Genomic DNA, 27,828 nt, shown 5'->3' on the forward strand with positions numbered 1-27,828 from the left:
ACCTTCTACCACATGAGGCTTTCAAACGGCTATATGCTGTATGTGGGTGGTGATATGAATTATATAAACTAAGATGATAGAATAAGATTAGTAAGGTTACAGCAGTCAATACTCTCTATAATGTGTATCAGTTAACAATTGATTAACAATCACTGTGTCTGAAATAGAAAGGAAAAAAACAAGGGGTAAGAGGTAGCTACACAAGAATAAGGGGTGGAATGGAGGGGGATGAACATTATGTGTGGGGGGACAAAACAGAAGGAGCAGAGGACAGTGATACAGCTGTACTTGTTTCTTTACTGTGTGGGGGGGAGAAGGGGCTTGAAGAAAGGCAATGTAGATAGTAGTGGAAGCCACTGTCACTACAATTCATTGGGTATACCACACTGCAGTCCCCATGCACTTTTCCTCCCTAGGTAACCAGAGGTTATATGAAAAGTCACCGCTGATCCAGTAATGTGAGAACTAGTCCCCTAATATGTGGACAATAGGCCTGGTGTGGTCTGGGTCTTTCTGCCAAAGCATGGTGTCCACTCCTGTCCCCTCTGATTTCCAGCAGTGGAGTCTTGAAGTTATTGGTTTCTCAGTGCATTGTTGGGTTTCCACTGGAGTAGTTAGACTGCTTAGCCCACCGCCCGCTCAAGTATTTAGATTCTGAAGTCACTTGTGTCCCCTTGAGTCTCCATGTGTGAAGCCATAGGTGTTTTTTATTGATGTTAGTAAGTATCCTGAACAACTACTAATAAATGATGAATAAAGTTATCCCGGCGCTATTGGTGTTCCCATTTAGATAACAATAAAAAAAAAAAATATATAAAAAAATACTTCATAAGTGCCATCCTCTTAATTTTCTCTCCCTTCTTTATTCTTAATTCTTTTATTCTTCTTATATAAAATCAGGGTAGTTATGTGGAACAAAAAAGTTTTAAAAAATAGTGTGATAGGTATCTCCACAAATAATTAAGTGCCAAAATTAAGTGAAAAAAACTAAATAAAATAGATAAAATTACAATAAAAACAACATCCAAATCTTGTGAGATAAATATTCCACCATTCCACACATCGAAAAAGCTGTCTTCCCAAAATGGTTTTGTCCCCTGGTGGGAATACACTTATTAGAAGTGTTCTTTAGATGAGTCTTAAGTATGTTCTTTAGGAGTAGATGTTTTCCCTAAAGTATGTCTTCCATTTCTTAACACAGTTCCTCATAAGATGAGTGTTTGTAGACGTAGAAGGAAAAGCAAATCTAGTGTGATATTGCTTTTTAATAAATACAACACACTCCCTCCCATAGAATAAAAACAAAAATCCAACAATATATGTGTCAAATCTTCCTACCAGAAGGAGAATAAAACACTCATGATGTACAGCATGATGTTAAAAGTTATAAACTTTTATGTGGAAATCTTCCTGCCATCAACAACTCCTATTGGATTGAATAAACAATGACTTGAATACCCTGGGGACTATATTATCATGCTGTACTTTCTGATTGTTTTATCCTCCTTCTGTTCATTGTAATGTGAACAAAAACCTGAAACAACTGTGAATGACAATCATGTGCTGCACATTTTGATCCTACAGTTTTGAACAGGGTCTATTGACTAATCTTTGAATCTCTGAAATTTAAACATCTCTAGTGGAGACAAATGACCGCCATTTTACCAGTTTGTATATGATCAAGCACAAGACTAATACCACTACACATAACATAAGCGTACTGTGACTTTATTATGTGTATATTACTTTATTATGAACGTATTTCACAACCTTTCCAAAAAGACTTTGGTGTACAGCAGAGGCAGGCAACATGTCTCTCTCCAGATGCTGTAGAACAAGAAGTTCCAGAATTTCCTGCTGCCCTGTGGCAGGGGATCTCGGACCTGTAGTTTAAGATAACTAGACGTAGTTTACTTGTGACTTAATTTTATATATATATATATATATATATATATATATATGTATATATATATATATATATATATATATATCTATCTATATATACATATATATATATTTATGCAGGTGACTTACATTCCTGTCTGGTCCTGACTTCTCCCTCGCCAACCTCAGGGATCTGTCAAGATTACTGTACTGCATCTGTATCCTTACATTGTATCCCACATTGTGCAGGGATGGTAAGTCAATCAGCTGTGCAATAAAGGAGGATCTACTGACTGACGTCCTATACCTATGTCCTACCAGTTCTGCTGTTCTAATCCGCTGACACATGTTAACTGGAATGGTGTTGGTAGTGTTTGGAGAGCTGCATTCTGAAAGATAATTGGGCAATGGAAATATATGCTTTAAAAAGAGGCAAAACAGTGATCTATTTGAATTTCAAGGTCCCAGAAGGTTCTTTTTTGCAACTATCTAAGAAAAATGTAACAATACCTTAATACAATTACCTAACTATAACTTACAAAAAGCTAAGAATATTCAGGATTGTAATACGAACACCTTAGTAAAACTAGCCATTATGAAAACCAACAGAGCTGCAGATTCACAAGTACAATGTCAGTTCTGTTAAAGTTAAGTTACCATAAAGGGGGAAATGCATTACTACCAATACACATCCAAGAAATATTACACTTTAGTTATGTTGGCATTCTCCATAAATACAATTGACCAACTTGAAATGATCAACTGCAATATATCATGATAATCAGTCATTGCATACAGTGAGCAAATAGAGTTAAGACATGTAATGTAAGGCTCCCTTGATTTATTAGCTTGGCAGAGCTGAATTTGCTGACAGTTGTGTTCCACAGGAAAATCCCAGTATAAATGTGGTGACTTATTTATTGAGCACAGTATCTATGGGTGGTAAAATAAGGATGGGTAAATAGACTACTTGTTGAGCTGTTTAATAAATTATTCAATTGAAAATAATTAGAATAAAAATTAGACTATTAGGCAATTCTTTACAATTCTCAGCCTTGCTTTACTGCTGTTGGAAAGACCAATCCAAATATATTTCTTTATATCATACACAAAAGCAATGATAAAAATAGAAAGATAATGTCAGCATCGCCCTGTTACTCTTAGCCTATCCAGGTACACCTGAATATTGTCAGATCAATTCCAATGTTATTTTGAAAACAATTGTTATCCCAGAAGTCATGCAGCCATGGAAATTATGATTTACCAGATTAAATCCTAATTGCTGTTTTGTGGATTTTATAAATACCCTGAATAATTTGTCCCCAAAAAATTGTCCCTAAACAGTCATTTCTATTTTTTCCGTCTGGATGAAAATTGTCCCATAAGTGCCCATGGAATATATTTGATTTTTCTTTTGTATGCTTGAATAATGCTAACTTTTTCAAAATAATATTATACATTTACACAACATTGAACTATGCAAATGGCATACTAGAAAAAAGAGTATGCTTTTAATGCTATATTGAGTATATTGTACCTAGAGATGGGCGGGCTCGGTTCCCCGAGATCCGAACCCGTCCGATCTTTGCCTATCCGAGTCCCGAGCCAAGCAGGCTCGGTACTCTCCCACCCATTCGAATTCGAAATCGAGGCAAAATGTCATTGTGACGTCGTCGGATCTCAGAGCTCGGTTCTCGTGATATTTAAAATGCATAAATACCCGCCTCAACAGCAATCCATCACCATTTGACAGAGGGAGAGAGCAGGGTTAGGTCAGAGGTTGTAGTAGAGTAGGGACAGAGCAATTATTGTATACCTTATTCTTTCAATTATTATTGAAATTCTGCTAGCAATTCTTCCAGCAATTGTTAGAGCAGGAAGAGAGGAGGATAGAGGAGGCATTTTTTTTTAATATTTTGCACTACAAGTGCTTTGGGGTGTCCCATATTCCCCAGTGTGAAACAATAATTTTTCTGGCTACAAAAAGTCATATCTAGCAGCACTATCTATTGACTATTTTGCACTACAAGTGCTTTGGGGATGTCCCATATTCCCCAGTATGAAACAATAATTTTTCTGGCTGCAAAAAGTCATATCTAGTAGCAGTATCTATTGAATATTTTGCACGTCAAGTGCTTTGGAGTGTCTCATATTCCCCACTGTGAAACAATAATTTTTCTGGCTGCAAAAAGCCATATATAGCAGCACTATCTATTGAATATTTTGCAATACAAGTGCTTTGACCTCATTAAAATGGATTCAAAGCAGTCCACATATGAGCAGGATCAGCAAGCAGGTGCTGGCACCAGTCCTGATGGTAGTGTTCCCAGTACGTCATCTGGTAAAGCCTATGTAAAAGTACATAGTCTTTTTAAATCAGGGAAAAAAACACACACAAAAACATTTTTTACAGTGTTGAAGCAAAAAAGAAGTGTAACTGAGGAAAAGTTAGCTGCCGATAAAAAAAAAAAATTGCCAACATGCCATTCTACACACGCAGTGGCAAAGAAAGAATGAGGCCTTCCCCTTTCTCTATTAGTGGCAGATCAAGAAATGTTACTAAGCCTTCTTCTTGTACGGACACTCGTGACCAAGCAAGACCAAGTAATTTGGAGTTTAAAAGTGGTGCACAACTACTGTTACGCGTAAAAGCCGAGCTGCAAGAAAACAGTAAGGCATTAGAGGATAATGTATGCTCAGAATCAGAAATGACACCAATCCCTGTGGAGAGTACATCCACCAGTGGTATGTGTAAGCGTGAGCATTCTGTTAGTGTACTCATAAAGAAGGGCCCTTTCAGCAGTTCTGCTGATATGTGCCTGAACAGCCTGAGTGTAGCCAGTGATACACCAATTGAGGATGCCACTTTGGAATTAGAAGAGGATGAGGGGGAGATTTGTGTAGGCGACGAGGGCGCTAATGAGGATGTTAATAAGGATGATGCAGACAGATACCAAACTGCCTTTCTCAATTTCTATTTATATTCTACAGTCTATAACGGCTGAATAATTTTCTATTTTATTCCTAGTGGAGAGGGGGTCTGATACAGACTGCCACCAAATTGTCTTTGTCCATTTCATTTTATATAGTACAGTCTATGCTGGCTGGTTTTTTTCTATTTAACTACAAGTGGAAGGGGGGCTTTACAGACAGACACCAAACTGCTTTTGTCCATTTCTATTTTTATTGTACAGTCTATACCGGCTGTTTTTTTTCTATTTTACTACAAGTGGAGGGGGAAGCTGATGCAGACAGAAACCAAACTGCCTTTGTCCATTTCTTTATATATTTAACTATAAGTGTAGGGTGTAATATACACCCAAATGGCTGCATTGCCAATAGGCTAAGATGGAGAGGAAGACAATCAGGTTTGTGTGCAGAATTAAGGACGGCCTACCAGGGATTAAACAGTTTTTTTTCCTAATTTAATAGCTTTAGAATTACCTTACTTATCCAAGAAACAGGTGGAGCACTAAATTAGGTTAATTTAAGCCCAAAAAATTGATTTTTAAACAAAATTGCAAAACAAAACCAAACAAAACCAAAACCAAAACACGCAAGGGCGGTTTTGCCAAAACCAAAACACGAACGTAATCCAGTTTCAAAACCAAAACCAAAACACGGGTGTCAGTGACCATCTCTAATTGTACCCACAAGTATCACAATCATAAATAAAATAAATGAACACATACTAAAATAAAACACTGCTAAACCGATTGAAAATAATAATAGATTTTATACCTAACTCTCTGATCACCATCTGTATAATCATAATTAACCCTCATCATAATTATTACCCAATGCTGATAATCATTAACCCCTTATATTTATTAACACTCTCATGACACCCATCCTCATTATTAATACCACTCATCATACATTTCCTCATCATTTTTTATCCTCCTCTTCACTATTGGCCAAATCCTCTCCCTATCTCAACAACTACTAACCCTGGTCACTAACCCAAATTTCATCTACCAGATCCCCAGTGCCAAGCTTTTCTTCCCATGCTTTCCCATTCACCCCCACCAACACTCACCACTTTCTGGCAACTGCCTGCCAAGCTGCTTCTCTTACCTTTGTTTTGTGTACAATATTTCCAGTGAATTCATTGTTGTTTGAAGCAGAGGGCAGAGGGCAGCTGCAGGATGAGCAGTAGGCCCATCAGGAAATAAGACGGATGAGAAGGCCAGGAGCAGCACTGAAAGCAGGTCATCACTGTGAATGAGCACCATGCCATAGGGAGGTTGGTGATCTGGAGCACTTCAGCAGGTGTTTCAGGGGGTTGTGAGGATGAAGAGCCATCAACAACTGAGTTGAGACTGACAAACAGGTCAGTAACTACAGTCAGTGTGTCTGCTACCTACAGTAGCAGCCTGGACAGGGTGACAGGCCAAGCACAATATCATACATGTAGAGGTAGTGATAACAATGCTGTTACCATGCTAAGACACTATAGGCACAGTAGGCCTGAATCTTTAAGGCACGCAAACTGAACGTAAATAGTATTTTTAAAAACTGCCGTAAATCGGGTATACAGACGTCCATATTCAACTAGATGCGGATTGGAAGATACATCTGTTGTTGAATACAAGTCTAGGTGCGCTCTGCTATAACAGACAATGCACTACTGTGTACATCCAATACATTCATAGAACATAACAGAATGCACACAAAAAATCAACCAATGACACCTTTAATATCGGGCCTGATTCATTATGGAAAGTTAAGCAAAAGTAAGCAAGTAAGGCAAAACCTTGTTGCATTGAAGGGGGAAGCAAATTTAAAATGTGATGACAGATTTATAGCTGGGATAGGACATGTCCTAGATCAACTTTAAATTTCAGTGTACAAGTAAGCTATCAAGTATTTATGTGCTATATGGAAAAACAGACAGTATTTTCCTTATGTGCAAAATAATAAACTAATTTGCACCTTTGCATTGTAACATGGTTTTGTCTAGAAAATTTAAGTAAGAAAACGTACTCAATTTTTTGCTTAACTTTCCTTAATGAATCAGGCCCATGCTCATTAATGACAAAACATTTAAAAAGTAAAAAAAAAGTTTTTTTCCTTCATTTTTGGAAACACTATAGAAAAGAACAAAAAGGCTGAAACAGGATGTGCTGAGAGTTTATTATTATATCAGTGAGAAAGCAAGCACAATACATGTTCTTGGTAATCTACAGTAAAGTTATTTTCTGTACAAACAAAAGCTGAAATTCTGTACCTGCCCATTCCTTTCCCAAAGCTGCCAAAACGTTACTGATACTCTTGGCTGCTTCTCATTCACTAAACCGGAGATGAAATCATGGGGTTTAGGAGAAAAGTGTTGACATTTAAAAGATGGCAGCAACCTCCGCTGAGGTGGATAAGTATCAACTAATGATGAGTTCATACATTTAAATTGTTTTACAAAAGAAACAAATTTGGTTTTTGTTGTCTCTTCTATTAAAATATAAACTAATAATAGTGATATTGAAAATCAATACAGCAAAAGGTAGCATAGCATATAGGATTGTATGTAGTAATTTTAATAATCCCTAGAAATAAGATTCCAGTGATGAAAATTCTAAAGACGTCACATGAGCCCTAAGTGCATGTTCACACATTGTAGTTTAGCTGCAGTGTGATCCCATGTAGACCTGAAGACACTTGACCTCAATGGGGCGTTATAGTTATGGGGGTCAAGGACTAAAGGTGTCTTTGCCTATAAAGAGGGGTCTGACCATGGGCGGATTGGAAACATGAAGTGGCCCTGGAAAAAAATCTGTAAGTGGCCTCATGTGGGCGGGACCAAATCAAGTATAGGCAAGATAAACACAAAAAGAGGTGGGATTAGTACAAAGTTGACTATGCAATCAGAAGGCTGAATATTGCTCAACTGCCCATTACATATAACCGTCCTACCAACATTCCCACTCATGGGACAGAGCCCTAAATCAGGACTGTCCCACTGAAATTGGGACATAGTTGGGTAGTATGTTTATTGGTTCACCCACATAATGGCTGCCTCCTTTGTGTACGAGTGATGTGTACACTAATACAGAAAGTAGGACAAAATAAGCAACTAAATTTAGCAGTATCAACCCAGTAACAGAAAATATACATATTCATGTTTATTTAATAACATGGTACAGAGGAACTGCCAATATAGATAAATACAGTTAGCAGACTCTCCTGCTCTCTCCTATCTGTTCTTGTTGCTTTCCCTACTTGTGTTCGCTAGTGTCTCTTGATCATTTGCCGCTTGACTGGATCCTGGAATGCTGGGAGCCCTATTTGGAAAAGAAATGAGTACATGAAATTCAGAAAACTCCAACGAGTTCCGGTGTTAAATCAAAAGCACCCACGTTTAATACATAGGCTTCTCTCCAGCCCAACATTAAAATGCTAGTATTCACTTTTAATTAATAAATAGGTTTCCTCCAGCCCCAACATTAAAATACTAGTATTCACATTTAACAAATAAACATATTTCCCTCCCTCCAAACAGCCCCAGCAATAAATTTACATTTAATAAATGTAACCATTTCCCACGACCATGCCAGCATTAAATAATTCATATTTAATAAATAGCCCTCTTCCCAAACTCAGCCCCACATTCAATTAATAGCCCCAAACCACCCCACCATTAAATTACAGGTCCTGTCACCTCACCTTAAATCAATAGTCCCCACTATTAAATTAAATAGCACCACCATAACCCCACCAATAAATTAATAGCACCCACCATTAAATAATTAGCTCCAACCTGCAGTCTACCATTAAATGAATAGCCTGTCTCTCACCCAAATTAAAGTAGAGAACATCCACAGCCCCAGCAATAAATTAATAGCATTTACATTTAATAAATATATCTATTTCCTTCAACTGTCACTGCCATTAAATAATTCATATTCACATTTAATAAATAGTCCTCGTTATTCCCAAACTTACCCCCACAATGAATTAATAGCCCCCAAACCACCCCATTTTAAATTAATAGGCCCTGCTATTAAATGAAATTGCCCTACCATCACCCCACAACAAAAACGTCATTCATTAATTAGCCACCACCTACCTCACACCCATATTGCATTGCCACAAGTCCCCTTTGCCAATACAAACACAACATTGCCACAAGCCCCCTTTGCCAACACAAACACTACATTGCCACAAGCCCCCTTTGCCAACACACACCATTTCCACAAGTCACCTTTGCCAACACACACCATTGCCATCAGCCCCCTTCGCTGCCCTCACACACACACACACAACATTGCCAACAGCCCCCTGCTGTCCTCACACACACTGCCATCAGCCCGCCCTTCGCTGCCCTCACACACAAAACATTGCCATAAGCCCCCCGTTGAACTTACACACAAAACTTTGCCATAAGTCCCCCTCTGCTGTCCTCACACATTGCCATCAGCCTTCCCTGATGCCCTCACACACACATTGCCATCAGCCCCCCTGCTGCCATCACACACACACATTGCCATCAGCCCCTCCCCCAGCTGTCTTCACACACACACACACACACACACACACACACACACACATTGCCATCAATCCCCCCTCCGCTGCGCTCACACACACACTGCCATCAGCTTCCCCCCCCCCGCTGCCCTCACACACAAAATATTGCCATCAGCCCCCCCGCGTTACACTCACTCACAAAACATTGCCATAAGCCCAATTCTGCTGCCCTCACACACATACATTGTCATAAGACCCCCTCCATTGTGCACTCACACACTGCCATCAGCCCCCCTCTGCTCTCGCACACACATTGCCATTAGCATTAGCCCCCCATCCGCTGTGCTCACATACACTGCCATCAGCCCCCTCCACTGCCCTCACACACAAAACATTGCCATAAGCTCCCCCGTTGCACTTACATACAAAACAATACCATAAGCCCCCCCAGCTGCCCTCACATCACTCCCCAGATGCCCGCACACACACTGCCATCAGTCCCCTCCTGCTGCCTTCACACATACACATTGCCATCATCCCCCCCTGCTGCCTTCACACACACACATTGCCATAAGCCCCCCTGCTGCTTTCAAACACACACATTGCCATCTGCCCCACCGCCACAGAGCTCACACACACTGCCATCAGCCCCCAATGCCGCACTCATACTTACTTTTCAGCTACTTCCAGCCGAGCTTCTTTCTTCTCTTGGCCTTGTTTAAAAAAAAAAAATGCAAAGAAAAAAAACAGACCGTCAGGTGGCTCATTAGGTCACCAGACTATCGGCAAAATTCCCAGTAAGGCCTATGACCAATCCGCCCCTGGGCCTGACGATCCATGCACCCGGGCACTATTTAGCATTGCACTGGAGAATTAAAATATAAAATTCTCTTCAACCAAGGGCAGCAGTGTTTTCATATACTATATTCTTTAATGTGGTGAGAAGATTACCATAGATACAAAGCTGGATTAAGGCTTTGGGGGGCCCGGGGCACTTAAGATAAGGGGGGCCCTATGGTCTAAAAGTAAGAGCATATTATCATCTTTCACGGATACTTATCTATTCAGTTTTGAGTCACATAGTTCTTAATATATGACACTATTAGGTCCCCCGATGATCCAAATGAAGAACGGTGTCCTCTTGTTGATCTAAATTAGCAATAATGTTCCCTTGATGATCATAATTAATTTTTGTATCCCCTTGATGATCTAAATTAATAATATTAACAGCCCTGGTAAATGTTGCTGGACAGACGCTGCTGCTTCACCCAGGGGGCCTGATGAGACAGGGGGGCACAGGGCGCATGCCTCCTGCCCCTCACCCTTATTCTGGCTCTGTATAGTCGGCACCTATTGGCCTGTTAGTCCGGCCTTCTTCCTACTGGAACAGTTCCCATTGATGACAGAAGTAATCCAGCTGTTTATTAATAAAATGTGAAGCCCTTACACTGAGCTGCAGGATCAGCCTGTGTATGAACAGATTTGTGGAGTGATATCTCTCAAAATGTATACAGTAATTTGTACTATGTTTCATTCTGTTTGAGATTGCCGATTTCCCTTAGGTTATCTGGTATTCCTGCATGTTTGTATATGTTAGTTGCTTTAGAAAAATAATCATTTAAAAAATCATATTCTAATATTATGCATGTAACTGTGATTGGATCACGTATAAGTAACTTATGGTAAATTTATTTAAAGGAAATAGCGCAGGGCGCTTATTTATATAATTGCCAATGCACTTATTTTTGATATTGTGCATATTTTGAGATAGGAAATCACTATTTCTGAGACCAGGGTAGAAAATTAGCTTTTTCTGTTTTACCGTTGCTAAAGGAAATACCTTATTTCTGATGTATATATATGATACAATGAGCCTTTGTTTAGAAAGTCTGCTGTGTATTGTGATGTGAGGAAATGACTTGTGAGAGGTTTATACCTTTCTTTGGGAATATGTATTCTGCAACTGTTGGAACAAACGGTCTCTTGCTAATCAGGCCTTTTGATGTGTGAGGTGATTTGAAGACAGGAAGGGTTAATTAAGATTTTGCTACTAGATTTCCTGTGTCTAAAAGCAAGATGCAGGACATCAATGAATTTGTAATATATCACAGCAAGGTTTATAACAATTTCATAGCTAAGTGTAAATATAATTGGCTTTGCAACGCATGGAAATCTATGTTTTGGTAACCAGGGTACATCCTGATTCTAAAAATAGCCTGTGTCCAAATCTGTATAAAAAGCACTCTACTGTACACTGAAATGTATTGTTCTTTTGATTTTCATCTGACCTGATCACTGGTACCTTCAGCCAGTGTGAGAGCAAATAAACATCTTGCTTAAAAGACCTGTTTGAAATCATATTCAGTATTGTTGTATTCCTGTGACCTGCAGATTAGACCCTAAATCTAATCAGTTCTCCGGCTGTCTCTGAGGTTTGGACCCAAGCTTTCCAGTACCACCTCTCTGCCTGCTACTCATGTAGCCTTGGTCAATGTGCTAGGCCAGGGGGGATCAATCCACAGCTTCCCTGATCCATAGTAAGAGGGCAGGAGTACCAGCCCAGGTACACCAGCAACGAGATACGCTAGCAGCTTAAGATACCCAGAAGAAACCCGGTTCTGGATGCCGGGTAAGGAGTCCAGTGGTGGCATCCTTTGTAAGCCCCTCCTACTGCGGCAAGAGAGCTCATTTGGGATAACGAAAGGGAACGGTGGCAAAGTAAGCCCAGCCATTTCCCAGCAACAACAGACAGGGTGGCATAGGTGGTTCATCCTGTCACAGTAACAAAATCATGTTTTCATTTAGATAAAAAAGCAGGTGGTAATTAAAATAAATCCATTTTCTGCATAGCAGTAAAGAATGTGACATGTCAATTTACCTGTTGAATAGATATGAATATACTTTAATCAGCACATTCACCATGACATTTTACTCTATATCCCACATTGCAAGATTATCAGATGGAAGCATAGGTTAGACTATTATGTGTTTATCTAATGGTTCTAATCACAAGGAAAAAAAGGGAGGAGAAAAAAAACCCCATTAAACTTTAAAGGTACCACGCATTTTCTGTCCATCCGTTACAGAAGTTTAGTCAGAAGAACTATCCCATTGTAATACTCACAATATTCTATACAGCTCTGGAGAAGAATTTCCCATCCTGCAGATTCAAACCCCAAGCCTTAGAGGAATGTACACAAAATATGTTTATATTGGCACTAATTGTGTTTAGTCTGACAGCTGGATAGAAATTCAGCTGAGAGGCAATATTTCAAGGTGAGGAATTCTTGACCTGAAAAAATTAAAAAAGAACACACTTTTGACAGTAATTGAGAAGCTGTATTGGTTTCATCTAGTGCTGAGAATGGGAGCTTTATATATACAGTGTAGCTCCCAACATATTTATTTGTTATGTGTTAAATCTGTAAATTTGACCACTGACTAAGCTAGTCTGGTATGTAGTTACTACTGTTCTTTATTTCTGCATCCTGGGGACCTGTTTTAATTCTATTAACCCTACTATACCTATATTTGCAAATATTAAAGCTAAGGTTGTAGGAATACATACTGTAAGCCATAACAATGAGACTATCTGTTTTATGTAACCTCTTGGTCTGGGCTCCAAGGTCCCAGAACCTGTTTTTTAGAGTTCACTGATTGTCATATAGGCAATACATTCCTTTAGGAATCCAGTTAAATAAGTACCAATGCTGTAACGTACCAGTCATGGCCGGATTAAGGGGGGGGGGGGGGGCACAGGGGGCACCTCTCCCCATCATCTCACCTTTTAGTTGCTGTCAGATGCGGCTGCGGGGGTCCCTTGACGCATGCACACACTCCATGTGTGCATCGCTCTGTGTGCACATATAGATCGTAACGATCTCTAAATCTGTGCCAGTAGTACAGCAGCACCTGCTGGAGGAGCTGCTGTACTGTCTAAAATGGCCGAAATGGAGAAGCTGCACATGCTCAGCAGCTTCTCCAAGACATCAAGTGAGCAGGTGAGTCGTTTCACTAGGCACATATTTATACTGTTAGTAATAAAATAAATCATATATAAATAAATATATCAAGAAGACCCCTCATAGCATGTTTATTGCTTTATTTTATATATATATATATATATATATATATATATATATATATATATCATACTTACCTACTTTCTTCAGCTCCCTTCCGGGAGCCAGCCAGTGGAGGGGGGCGTGAAGGGGCGGGGTGGCCGAAATCGCGTCATTTCGGCCCCGCCCCCTGTGACGTCATGACGCAAATTGCGTCATTTGACAGCGGGGGCGGGGCCAAACGCCGCGATTCACCGGGAATCGCTGCGTTTGGGATCTAATTCTGCCCACTTCACTAGGAAGTGGGGCACTTCCTAGTGAAGTGGGCAGAATTCGGGAGATTGCCACACTCGCCCGGGAGTCCGGGAGACTCTCACAAAATGCGGGAGTCTCCCGGACATTCCGGGAGAGTTGGCAAGTATGATATATATATATATATATGTATAGAGAGAGAGAGAGAGAGAGAGAGAGAGAGAGAGAGAGAGAGATATTGTTAGTATAGGTGGATACATTTGACATATTTAATCAAGCAATCAAGTAATAATCATTCTGTGAAGGGTCTTCTTATGTATGTATATACATATGATTACTTTATTCATCAGTTAGTTTCAATAAATATACACTGAACATTAATGTTAGACTGGAAGAGCTAATGCCAGAGTGGCAGATACTATTTTATTAATCATTACTAAGGTCAGACACTTATATTAAAGCTTGAATGAGATTTTATATATATATATATATATATATATATATATATATATATATATATATATATTTAAAGTTTTAATATAAGTGGCAGGCTTCGACAATTACTTTAATGATGATTGATTAAATAGAGGATCCTATACCATAGTTGCTGCGTGATTTTATATATATATATATATATATATATATATATATATATATATATATATATATATATATATATATATTATACACATACATACATACATACATACATACATACATAGCTAGTGTGCGCTATCAATTGTATTTTTAATTTGCAGTATCATTGCTAGTTTTAATGTGCGGTTTCAATGCTAGTTTTAATGTGTGGTGTCAATACCCATTTTAATGTGGGGTTTTTATGATTGTTTTAATGTACAGTATTTTAGCTTGTGGAAGCAATGATTTTTCATGTGCAGACAACCTAGGTGAGCCCTCTGGATGAGCTATGTCATATTTTGGGCTGTAGGTGTCATAATGCAGGATGTGTCAATGCTAATAGCCTTATACCCAATGGCGTTATATTACATGCGTCTTATATTGAGGTGCCTGTACAATTTACAAGTGCGTGTACTAATATTAATAAATATATATATATATATATATATATATATATATATATATATATATATATCTAGCCATCATACCTTCACATCTTTGTGGACCTAGCCGGAAGAAGTAGAGGTAGTTGTAACATATGTATATGTACATATGTATTTGTGTTGTTGTATATATGTGTGTGTATGTATAGATTTTCACTATTATGTTTGGATACATGTTAAATAAATATTCCTTTTATGATAGAATTGGTCAGATTGTCTTTTTAATATTCACCACCTACTTGTAATGCTCTCTCGTGCATGATGACACTTTGCTCTTAATTTCAGATCTTAGGGGCCCCCCTGTTTTAAGTGCCCCAGGCCCCCCAAAGCCTTAATCCAGCTCTGGTACCAGCCTCAAAAGCAGTCAGACATAGTTTCCGTTAGTCTACATTGTGCCAGTCTGATCAGATTCAAAATTGTATTGCTTATAATGAGTTATAGCTCATTTGGGTATTTTGCACCATTTTGTATAAACTTTATATAACATTTTAAATGTTAACATTTTAGTTTATATCACGTTACTTTAAGGCATGCTAGCCTTATTTGTGTGCCCCTTTTACTTAATTTAAATACTAAGAGATGAATGTATAATTGTATCCTTGGTGCACCTCTTTAACCATCTTCTACAAAGATATTACACTATGCACACTAAACTATGCAAGCACTGGGTCAATGGGTCTGACTATCCCATAATCCCCTTATTCCATTCTGAAGTCCACTTGTCTATCTTTTTGTGCAATTATCTTCTCCCAATACATCACCTAGAGGGTGTGCACTTATCATAAGTAGGTAGTTCTGACACCATTGGGTTTTGGTCAGGTCAGGTCAGGTTTAACAAGAGCTGTGTTGCCAATTCTTCCATTTAATTACATACTGACACATAAAAATTATACAGGTTATTCGGTTAATACAAACCAAATGCGAGAAACCTGTATAATGAACATGTGTCAGCAATTAAAGGGATGAGTTGGCAACCCTGAATATACCAGCCATCTAGCAAAGGTGAAGCAGACATTACCTATAAGTCTGCACATAGCCTGAACAGAAGGAAAGTATTAAATGACAGTATTACTTCATATTAATCTTCAGAAGTGACACAAGCAAATTGGAATTACATTTATGATATCACCTCCGATAATCCCATTATCTCATTATGGTTCCCGTTTGACAATCTCACTATGAATGTGATAATCTTCTCACAATAGAGTCAGCGGCGCACGGAGGATTGTCGGGGAAGGGGGTTTCCCCCCGCCGACCCGACCCAACCCGACCCAGCTCCGTTTCGCCAGCGCTGTCCTATAGAGCAGCCGCGGCGCTGTCTAAGAAGCGTCTGCGGCGGTGCTGTATACAATACAGCACCGCCGCGGACGCTACTTTGACAGCGCCGCGGCTGCTGTATAGGACAGTGGCCACTTAGTTAGCGCAGGGGGGGTTTCTAGAGACTCAGAAACCCCCCCTGCGTGTGCCACTGAGAGTACATTATCATGGGTGTGTGGGTTATTCGTAAATGGGCAGGTCTAACATCACTGGGTTTATGGCCACTTCAGGATTGCAAATAGAAGAAGAAATCCAGCACTCCAGGAACTGCTTCATTGATATAGTTAAACTATATATTCTCTAACTGATACATAAAAATGAAGCTGTGCAGAAGATGCCTAGAGGGGATTAATATCACATGCCAGGCTCATTGATAACTCTTGGAATTCTCTTTCTGTTTGTGGCTTTGGATGCATTGCCATCATTCTGAGACCCATGCTGATGCTTCCTTCTTACTATTTTAGTGTGGCTGCTGATGTCATCAGGTTATGAAGCTTCCTCAACATATTTGGTTAGGTACAGTGCTTTATCAGTATTGCTTGTCTAATCACCTATTAATGACCCTGTTTGCATGCCTGTGACCTACACATTCTCAGACATTAAACTGGTGCTGCCTGTATTGTCCTCTCTCAACTGTCTCTAACAGCTGAACCCTCTTCTTTTCTTCATTGTTATTTTTGCCACTCCTCACTACAAATTGATGCCTTCCAACATTTAGAATCATGAAATCGTGTAAAAATAAGCCCCACCCCCGCTCTGCCAAACTCCAACAACAAATATGATAATTTAATGTACAAGTCCACCCGTTTTTAAGCCTCATCCTTTTTGCAGCCTGGAAATCAGAATGTCCTGCCAAATTTGGGACTATTGGATGGTATGCAGATTCCATCATCTACTTGTGGTTGTCCCTGGTGTGAAGACAGTACATTCATTATACACCGCACTTCAGAAAGCCAAACCCACAGTCATAAAACTAGGGAAGTGCACCGGCGACTTTTGAGGTCTCGTGTTTTGTGTTTTGGATCTGGATTTTCTCGATGTTTTGGGTTCGGATTTGTTTTGCAAAACACCTGCCGCAAGGTTTTGGTTCGGATTTAAGGTTTTGGATTCGGATTTTTTTTGAAAAAAAACTAAAAAGTGTAAAAATCAAGTTTTTGGGCTTATTTTCACTCCTACGCTATTATTAACCTCAATAAAATTCAATAACAATAATTTCCACTAATTTAAAGGCTATTCTGAACACCTAACACCTCACAATAATTTTTTTTTTTTAGTACAAAACGTTGCAACGAGGTATCTTTCTGGACTGCGTAGAGGAGTGTTCCCCACAATACAATTAAAAACCCATCAACTGGTCTGAATTACACCCAAAAATAGTATCTGGACTGCGTAGAGGACTGGCCACTGGCCACCACAATATAATATATAGAAAACCTTCAACAGGTCTGAATTACACCCAAAAATAGTATCTGGACTGCGTAGAGTAGTGGGCACTGGGCACCACAATAAAAAATATATAGAAAACCTTCAACAGGTCTGAATTACACCCAAAAATAGTATCTGGCCTGCGTAGAGGACTGGCCACTGGCCACCACAATATAATATATAGAAAACCTTCAACAGGTCAGAATTACACCCAAAAATAGTATCTGGCCTGCGTAGAGTAGTGGGCACTGAGCACCACAATAAAATATATAAAAAAACCTTCAACAGGTCTGCATTACACTGCACATACGGCTGCTCCTCCATCCTCTCCATCATATACATGTTGGAGTTTCAGCATGTGAAAACCTCTTGTTTTTGATAATGTCAGTGCATTTTGAATATTTTTCAATTTGCCCCACACCACTGAATGTACTTTATCTATGATACGCATCTATTTATCTTGACTGCGTAGTGTGGTGGCCCCGGTACACAATTTGGTACCGAGGCCAGAATATAATTAAAAAACCTTCCACGGGTCAGAATTCCACCAAAAAAGGGTATGGACTGCGTAGTGTGGTGTGCCCGGAACACAATTTTTTACAGCGCCAACAATATAATTAAAAAATTGGGCATCAACTGTCACCGTTGTTTAATATCTGATACACCTAAATATGGACTGCACAGTGGAGTGGCCCCGGTAGTAAATTTGGTGCCGGGGCCACAATTCCGCCTCCAACTTCCAAGTGTAGTGTTTATAAAGACAGACAGCGTCGAAGTGTTATTAGTTGACTTTCTTAACCCTAAAATTGTCCCTGTTGCAAATATTCGTGTAATGGACAGTTACTTTTTCATTGAAAGACTCAAGCTTTCAAGTGTAGTGTTTATAAAATATAAACAACAATACAGTAGTTTTAGAGCATGTCAATACCTCTTGTTTTAAATTATGACAGGGCATTTTACTTTTGGTTTAATTTCTTGAATTTGTTTAAATTTGGTTTTACTTTTTGAACATGGCAAACGACTGTTGATTGGTCATATAATGCAAAAAAAAAAGTTCCAAGATGGAATTGTCCTTGGGCCCTCACACCCACCCTTATGTTGTTGAAATAGGACATGCACACTTTAACAAACCAAACATTTCAGCGACAGGGCCTACCAAACAACTTTGGCTGAAATGATTGGTTTGTTTGGGCCCCCACACCAAAAAAGCTATTCATCTCTCCCTGTACAGACTAAACAAGCTCTACTGAGGCAAGATGTGGTCCTCATCCTCAACCTCTGATTCCTCTCCCCCTACAGTGTGTACTTCCTCCTCATCACACATTATCAATTCGTCCCCGCTGGACACCACAACCACAGGTCCCTCTGTACTATCTGGAGGGCAGTGCTGTACTTCATTGAAGAATTGATTATTCATTTTTATAAACATCATTTTTTCAACATTATGAGGAAGCAACCTCCTTTGCCGCTCACTGACCAGGTTCCCCGCTGCACTAAAAACTCTTTCCGAGTACACACTGGAGGGGGGACAACTCAGGTAAAATAGAGCCAGTTTGTACAGGGGCTTCCAAACTGCCTTTTTTTCCTGCCAGTAACAATATGGACTGTCTGACATGTCTACTTGGATGGTGTCAGCAAAGTAATCATCCACAATTTTTTCTATTGTGACAGCATCCAATGCTGCGAGAGTAGACATGTCTGCAATGGTTGGCAGGTCCTTCAGTCCGGACCAGATGTTATCAGCATCCCCGCCAGCGCCTCTTTTGGGAAAATGAGCTTTTTCCTCGCAGCCATAGATGTGGAAGAAAATGAGGGTGGAGCTGTTGGCATGTCACGGTCCTCTTCAGAGGACAATCTCCTGACCAGCAGGTCTTTGCACCGCTGTAGACTTGTGTCCGCCGGAAACAGAGACACAACATACGCTTTAAACCGAGGATCGAGCACGGTGGCCAGAATGTATTCCTCCCTCTGATCCTGGTAAAGCGTACGAAGGGCTACATCCACAAGAGCTACATGCTTGGTGTAATCGCAATGGCTTACCAGCTCCTCCCTCACTTTCTCCAGCTGCTTCTGCAACAGCCTGATCAGGGGAATGACCTGACTCAAGCTGGCAGTGTCGGAACTGACTTCTCGTGTGGCAAGTTCAAATGGCTGCAGAACCTTGCACAACACGGAAATCAGTCTCCACTGCGCTTGACTGAGGCGCATCTCCACTCCTTTGCCTATGTCGTAGGTGGCTGTGTAGGCCTGAATGGCCTTTTGCTGCTCCTCCATCCTCTGCAGCATATAGAGGGTGGAGTTCCAGCGCGTCACAACCTCTTGTTTGAGGTGATGGCAGGGCAGGTTCATGCTTTTTTGATGTGCCTCTAGTCTGCGGTAGGCACTGGCTGAATGCCGAAAGTGTCCAGCAATTTTGAGCGCCACCGCAAGCATCTCCTGCACACCCCTATCACTCTTGAGGTAATGCTGCACCACCAAATTAATGGTGTGGGCAAAACATGGGACGTGCTGGAAATTGCCCATATTTAATGCCCGCACAATGTTACTGGCATTGTCTGACACCACAAATCCCCATGAGAGTCTAAGTGGAGTAAGCCACTGGGAGATAATTTCCCTCAGTTTCTCTAATATGTTATCAGCGTTGTGCCTCTTATCAAAGCCTGTAATACACAATGTTGCCTGCCTTTGCACGAGCAGCCATTTTGTAGATGCTGCTACTGATGCAGCTGTTGCTGCGGAAGGGGATGCATCTACCCAGTGGGCTGTCACAGTCATATAGTCCTTCGTTTGCCCAGAACCACTTGTCCACATGTCCGTGGTTAAGTGGACAGTGGGTACAACCGCATTTTTTAGAGCACTGAGGACACTTGATCGTACTTCTCTGTACATTTTTGGTATCGCCTGCCTAGTGAAGTGGAATCTTGATGGGATTTGGTACCGGGGACACAATACCTCCATCAACCCTCTAAATCCCACTCCACTGATGGCGGACACCGGGCGCACGTCTAACACCAACATTGCAGTTACAGCCGCAGTTATACGCTTTGCAATAGGGTGACTACTATCGTATTTTGTGGTCATGGCAAACGACTGTTGGACGGTCAATTGTTTTGTGAAAGACTTAGCGGTCTTACGACTTCCCCTCTGGGAAGATGACCGACTAACAGCAGCAACAGCAGCAGTGGCAGTAGTAGGCGTACCGCTGCAGGATTCCTCGGATGAATCCCGTATTGAGGAGGACTCAGTCTGGCTGCTGACTTGGGCTGCAGGACTGAATCTGATGGAGATTGTGGAGGAAGTTGACGAGGAGGCTGTTGCTGGTGTGTATCCAACTGGACCACGGGATTTAGGTGTCCCTGTAGCGATGAGGGTCCTAGCCCCAGTTCCTGAACTAACCACTAAACTATGAAGGTTATTCAGGTGACGTATAAGGGAGGATGTTCCTAGGTGGGCAAGATCCTTACCCCTGCTTATTTAAGCTTTACATAAGCTACATATGGCCATACATTGGTTGTCTGGATTTGGATAAAAATAACTCCAGACCGAAGAGGTGCATTTTTTGGTCTTCTGACCAGGCATGACGATGGGCTTTTTCATCCCATGGACATCAGCTGTTTCCCCCCCTGGTGCCTCATTTACAATAACCACATCACCATCCTCATCATCAAGTTCCTCCACAGCGCCAGCTACATCATCAATAGGCTCCTCCCGAGCCACCTCTTCCCGTACAGTGATGGGAAGGTCAGGCTTGACAACCACCAACACCCTTGGACTCGCCTTGAGGATTTGTGATAATTTCTCTTTAGAAGTCAGAGTTGTTTGCTGTTTTGTTGCTGACAGCATAACTCTCTTCAATTTTTTGTAGGGGGGGGAGGAGGAGGAGGGATAAGATCCTTGGGTGAAGCTGAACCACTAGTCATGAACACGGGCCAGGGCCTAAGCCATTCCTTGCCACTCCGTGTCGTAAATGGCATATTGGCAACTTTACGTTTCTCCTCAGATGATTTTAAGTTTCTCTTTTTGCTACTTTTTCTTAACTTGGGCTTTTTGGATTTTACATGCCCGGTACTACGAGATTGGGCATCGGGCTTGGAAGATGACGTTGATGGCATTTCATCGTCTATGTCATGACTAGTGGCAGCAGCTTCAGCATTAGGAGGAAGTGGGTCTTGATCTTTCCCTACTTTATCCTCCAAATTTTTGGTCTCCATTATATGTAGCACAAGATACTGCAGAATGTGTGAACTTGGTAATATTGCAGTACCAATGGACTTATACTGCTGGATTGGTTTTGCAAATTTGGTTATAATTACTTTTTTTTTTTAATTTTTTATTTTAATATTTTTTATAACTTTTTTTTATTTTTTAAAAACTTGGGAATAATGGGGAAATAACTATGCCCTTAGAAGCACAGAGCACAGGACACAGCACCACTGGACTGAACAGGACACAGCACAGGACCCAGCAGCACTATGGAACTCAGCAGGACAGAGCACAGGACACAGCACCACTGGACTGATACTGCAGAATGTGTGAACTTTGTAATATTGCAGTACCACTGGACTTTTACTGCTGAATGTGTGAACTTGGTAATATTGCAGTACCAATGGGCTTATACTGCTGGATTGGTTTTGTAAATTTGGTTATAATTATATTTTTTTTTAACATTTTTTATTTTTATTATAACTTTTTTTTAATTTTTTAAAAACTTGGGAATAATGGGGAAATAACTATGCCCTTAGAAGCACAGAGCACAGGACACAGCACCACTGGACTGAACAGGACACAGCACAGGACCCAGCAGCACTACGGAACTCAGCAGGACAGAGCACAGGACACAGCACCACTGGACTGATACTGCAAAATGTGTGAACTTTGTAATATTGCAGTACCACTGGACTTTTACTGCTGAATGTGTGAACTTGGTAATATTACAGTACCAATGGGCTTATACTGCAGGATTGGTTGTGCAAATTTTGTGGTAATTAAAAAAAAATTAAATTAGTTTTTGGTATTTTTTTAAACACAGGGGAATATTGGGGAAATAACTATGCCCTTAGAAGCACAGAGCACAGGACACAGCACCACTGGACTGAACAGGACACAGCACAGGACCCAGCAGCACCACTGACCTCAGAAGGACAGAGCACAGGACACAGCACCACTGGACTGAGCACAGCACAGCACAGCACAGCACTGAACTGAACAGCACGAGATATAGCAGGACAGAGAACCACCTAACACACCCTCCCTCTACCCTGATCAATGCCCGAGTGAAGATGGCGGCGACTAGCGGGGAATTTATAGGATCCGAGTATCGCGAGATCCGACAACGGGATTATGAGTCAGAGCCTCAGTTTCAGATTTGAATTTGGCGCCAATACCCGGATCTGTCTCGGATCGGCAACGTTCGGGTGGGCTCGGATTTCATAAATCCGAGTGCGCTCATCTCTACATAAAACCCACAGCCTATGACATTACCTGTGAGAGAGGGACAGTAGAAAACTGCAACATGTTCCCATGTTTATTATCTTGCACTAGACACAAATATAGGTAAACTATCACAAAATTAAAACACTAATGTATAATTACAAAATAAAAAATGTTTTAAGCATATTATTTTTATTAGAAAATCTGACACCAGCAATTGCCTATTCAGAATTAAAACCAGGAAAGCTGCATGTTTAGCATAATAGTTTATAGATTCTAATTAACATACTATTTCCATGATAATAATGGTTTTCTGTATTAAATCTATTAATAGTTTTCCAATTTTGTGATAGTTGACCTTAAGTAGAATTTCTTAGGTAATAGCTCCTTTAAATGATAACATAACAATTGAATTCAATGGCAATGTTTTGTACTCTAGAAGAAATTTTTATGATCTATTCTTATTCCATATGTTTGTTTATGCTGCATGTCTGGTCAAATGCACTGTTACCTTTTTAATGAGTCACCTATATCTTTCTGATTTTGTAGATGTATAAGATATGACTTCGGGGGGGGGGGGGGTGAGCTTTTAAAATATAACAGTATTAAGAATATGTCCAGTTGTCGTGTTACATTGGAGAGTGTAATATTCTATACTTGCATATGATATTCATATACTCCAAATGCATAGTGGCTCCGCAATTGATTTAAATTATCGGTAGCTGTAAAACTGCATATGAACATTTGTTTTGGGGACACTAGCAATGCTCTCATAGTATTGAAGAAGTCTAGCCAATTCATAAGCAGATGATTCGCAAATGATTGCTAATTATATTTCTGCTGTCTCTTGAAGGAATACAAAATTTAATGTGTAATGCTGGGTGCGATGTATAGCACAATTAGTTCTTGGAAACCATGGCAGATCAAGTTTGGAAATTGCTAATACTAGAGATGGGCGGGTTCGGTTCTCGGGGAACTTTGCCTATCCGAGTACCGAGCCGAGCAGGCTCGGTACTCTCCCACCCGCTTGGATTCCAAATCGAGGCCGAACGTCACTGTGACGTCGTCGGATCTCGGGGCTCGGTTATCGCAATATTTGAAAATTATAAATACACGCCTCCACAGCAATCCATCGCCATTTGACAGAGGGAGAGAGCAGGGTGTAGTCACAGGCTAATTAGAGCAGGGACAGAGAATACAATTCTGATAACAATTGATAGAGAAGAGAGGAGGATAGAGGAGTCTTCAATTCAATTCAATATTTGGCACTACAAGTGCTTTGGTGTCCCCCCCATTCTTTTGCATTAATATTTCTGGCTGTCAAAAGTACTATTTTTCAGCAGTCTAAAAAAATAATATTTAGCACTCCAAGTGCTTTTGGTGTGTCCACCATTCTTTTGCATTAATATTTCTGGCTGTCAAAAGTCCTATTTGTCAGCAATCTCCAAAAATAATATTCAGCACTCCCAAGTGCTTTTGGGGTGTCCCCCATTCTTTTGCATCAACATTTCTGGCTGTCAAAAGTCCTATTTGTCAGCAGTATCTAAAACAATTTGTAGCACTACTAGTGCTTTGGGCTCCTAATGGATTCAAAGCAGTCCACATATGAGCAGAATGAGCAACAGGTTCTGTCACCAGTCCTGATGTTAGTGTTCCCAGTACGTCATTTGGGAAAGGCAATGTCAAACTACACAGTCTTTTGAAATCAGTCAAAAAAACACACACCAAAAAATTTTTACCGTGCTGAAGGGAAAAAGAAGTGTAACTGAGAAAAAGTTAACTGCCGATAAAAAAAAAATGCCAACATGCCATTCTACACACGCAGTGGCAAAGAAAGAATGAGGCCTTCGCTTTTCTCTATTAGTGGCAGGTCAAAAAATGTTACTGAGCCTTCTTCTTGTACGAACACTCGTGACAAAGCAAAACCAAGTAATTTGGAGTCTAAAAGTGGTGCACAAGTACTGTTATGCGTGAAAGCCGAGCTGCAAGAAAACAGTAAGGCATTAGAGAATAATGTATGCTCTGAATCAGAAATGACACCAATCCCTGTGGAGAGTCCATCCACCAGTGGTATGTCTAATCGTGAGCATTCTGTTAGTGACAGTGTGCCCATAAAGAAGGTTCCTTTCAGCAGTTCTGCTGATGTGTGCCTTAACAGCCCGAGTGTAGCCGGTGATACACCAATTGAGGATGCCACTCTTGAATTAGAAGAGGATGAGGGGGAGATTTGTGTAGGCGACGAGGGCACTAATGATGATGTTGATGATTATGATGCAGACAGATACCAAATTGTCTTTCTCAATTTCTATTTATATTCTAGACTCTATAACGGCTGAATAGTTTTCAATTTTATTCCTAGTGGAGAGGGGGTCTGATGCAGACAGATACCAAACTACCTTGGTCCATTTATTTTTACTTTCTAATTCCACAGTCTATGCAGGCTGCTTTTTTTCTACTCAACTACAAGTGGAGGGCGCTGGGGGCATAGATAGCCACCAAACTACCGTGGTCCATTTATTTTTACTTTCTAATTCCACAGTCTATGCAGGCTGCTTTTTTACTATTCAACTACAAGTGTAGGGTGTAATATACACCGAAAGACGATGGCTACATTGCCAATAATCAAAGATGGAGGAGGTAGACAACCAAGTTTGTCTGTATAATTTGCAGGCAAGTTTTCGCATTAAGGACGGCCTACCAGGGATTAAACTTGTTTTTTCATAATTTATTAGCTTTAGAATTACCTCACTTATCCAAGATACTAGTGGAGCACTAAAGTAGGTTATTTTAGACCAAATTTTTTTTCATTTTTTTCAAAAATGACAAAACCAAACAAAACCAAAACCAAAACACGCAATGACGGTTTGGCAAAACCAAAACCAAAACATGACGGTAATCCAGATCCAAAACCAAAACCAAAACACGGGGGTCAGTGAGCATCTCTAGCTAATACCCACTGCTGTTTATTGCATGTGGTTTACTAGCATTATTTAGCGTTGCAAGAAAAGGACCTGTGTGGTCTACAAGAGGCTCTGAAGCCAACATTGAATTCAAGGGGCAAATACAGAATTTGTAGATGGGGATTTCCATACATATGTTTTCAAAGAAAACGTAACATGTAATACTATGGGGCAGATTCACTTCAGCGAGATGTCCGGTTCCACATATTGCCGCCTATTATGGTTAGGAATATTCACTCATTTTTTGTGCACCTCTATTTGGAGCAAGGAAAAATGAGCTAGGATTTCTTTCTGGGCATCAATTTGATGTGACTTCGTGGACGTACACACACTCGCTTTTACACTTCCTCTCTGAGAGCAATTGAGGCTAAAGAATGGTGTTCAATGAGCATAGCATAAAGGGGTGTGAGACTGTCAGTGTTGTGATCATATGTAGCTTTCTGTTGATTATCACATTTACTCTGCGTGAATCAGAGCGGCCGGGCAGCACACTCTTCCTGTCTGTCTCTGCCGAACGGACCTGCACATAGTATGCAGCCGCAGGCAGCCTTAGCTGTCAATAAAGGGGCAGGGACTAAGTCGCCCTCCGTAAAATAAAATTCTAGATCCACCCCTGCTTCTACCCCTTTCCCTTCTTGCACATGCTCACTTTAGGAATGGACTTCTTATGTACCAATCATCTGCCCATATGTATATACATCTAGATATATATTTCCAATGAGCTTATCTATGCCTTTAACATAATATAAGTAATACAACTGATGGGTATACCTCCATGCCCTCAACCTGCACAGATCATGTGTAATTGACATGTGCAAAATCCTGTGTGCATGAAACCTCCTCCCCAGCATAAAGAATGGAAGCCTCCACATGGTATCACTGATCATATGGAGCTTCCAATTTAGGAAAGTATTTTGTGAGGGTGAGCAGCGTAATATTAACATGCCACCATATGTTTCATAATGAGATTCCCATAGTACATATAAAGTAGTGATTTACTGGGGCCTTGGAATCCTATATACACTGAGCAGGGGAAATTTGCTGAGGTTGGGCTTATATTTTTTTTGAATGGTAGATTATTGTATCTTATTGAAGGGGGTTTGAATGTTGCTGATTATGCACTACAGGCAGACACTAATATTATTGTATGCACATCACACACACTAACACCACTAATAACTGCTGCTACCAACTATACTAGAAATACCATCACTACACTATACTAATTCTACACATAGTAACACCACCACATACAACTTCAACACACTAACAACAATGACACGCTACGCATACTACCAGCACATGCTGCGCGCACTCCAATATACCCACATGATACTGTCACATACATCACTACAATACAGTACTGCAAATACACTAAATAACCAATTGAATGCCAGCTTGTTCCTTTCATGTTTTAATCCTGAAAGCAGAGAAGTATATTACCTGTAGTGTAGTGTAAGGATGGTGTTCAGGACAGTCCCCTAGGATGCACACCAACAAAGAATTTTACAATCAGCTCATTCTAACAGAAGCCTCAGGGAGCAGACAGGAAACTCAGACAGCTTTTTCTTATGTGGGGAGAGTAGAGAAAGCTTATGGGCGGAGTCACAGATGACCTTTGTTATTCAACTGCAGCTCCTCCCCATTCACATAACACTATGGGCAGTGAAAAAAAGATGTCTTCTACAAGAGGCTGGGGAGGCCTGCACCCGGTAGGGAGGTTAAGAACAACAGAAATCCCTCCCTAAGTGTGCCCATGAAGGGGTGACATCTGTACATCTGAAAACTTCCAGTTTGAACTTACTTTCTCTGCAAAGTTGTAAGTCACTACTATAGTTGTAAGTACTTTCAATATTCAGCATAATCACAGTGAGTAAAAATGAATTAACCACTTAATTAAAGACTACCAAAACTCTATTGATGTGGTAGAAACATGAATGCTGCTGGAGTTCCAGAGAC

General features: G+C 40.4%; 1 long non-coding RNA gene across 3 annotated transcripts; it reads right to left on the minus strand.

Annotated features, from left to right (window-relative positions):
• Positions 1-1,712: 1,712 nt before the first annotated feature.
• Positions 1,713-27,432, minus strand: LOC142105666 (uncharacterized). 3 transcript variants are annotated; one of them, XR_012679713.1, is made up of 4 exons: positions 13,130-13,268; positions 10,019-10,058; positions 2,035-2,273; positions 1,713-1,883 (listed from the first exon to the last, which is right to left on the minus strand). It is a non-coding gene; the product is annotated as an uncharacterized LOC142105666 (long non-coding RNA). The 3 variants fall into 3 exon arrangements; XR_012679714.1 differs by lacking the exons at positions 10,019-10,058; positions 13,130-13,268 and adding an exon at positions 27,313-27,432; XR_012679715.1 differs by lacking the exon at positions 10,019-10,058.
• Positions 27,433-27,828: the final 396 nt, after the last annotated feature.

The sequence above is a fragment of the Mixophyes fleayi genome, chromosome 1 (assembly GCF_038048845.1).
Source record: "Mixophyes fleayi isolate aMixFle1 chromosome 1, aMixFle1.hap1, whole genome shotgun sequence".
Lineage (NCBI taxonomy): Eukaryota > Metazoa > Chordata > Amphibia > Anura > Limnodynastidae > Mixophyes > Mixophyes fleayi.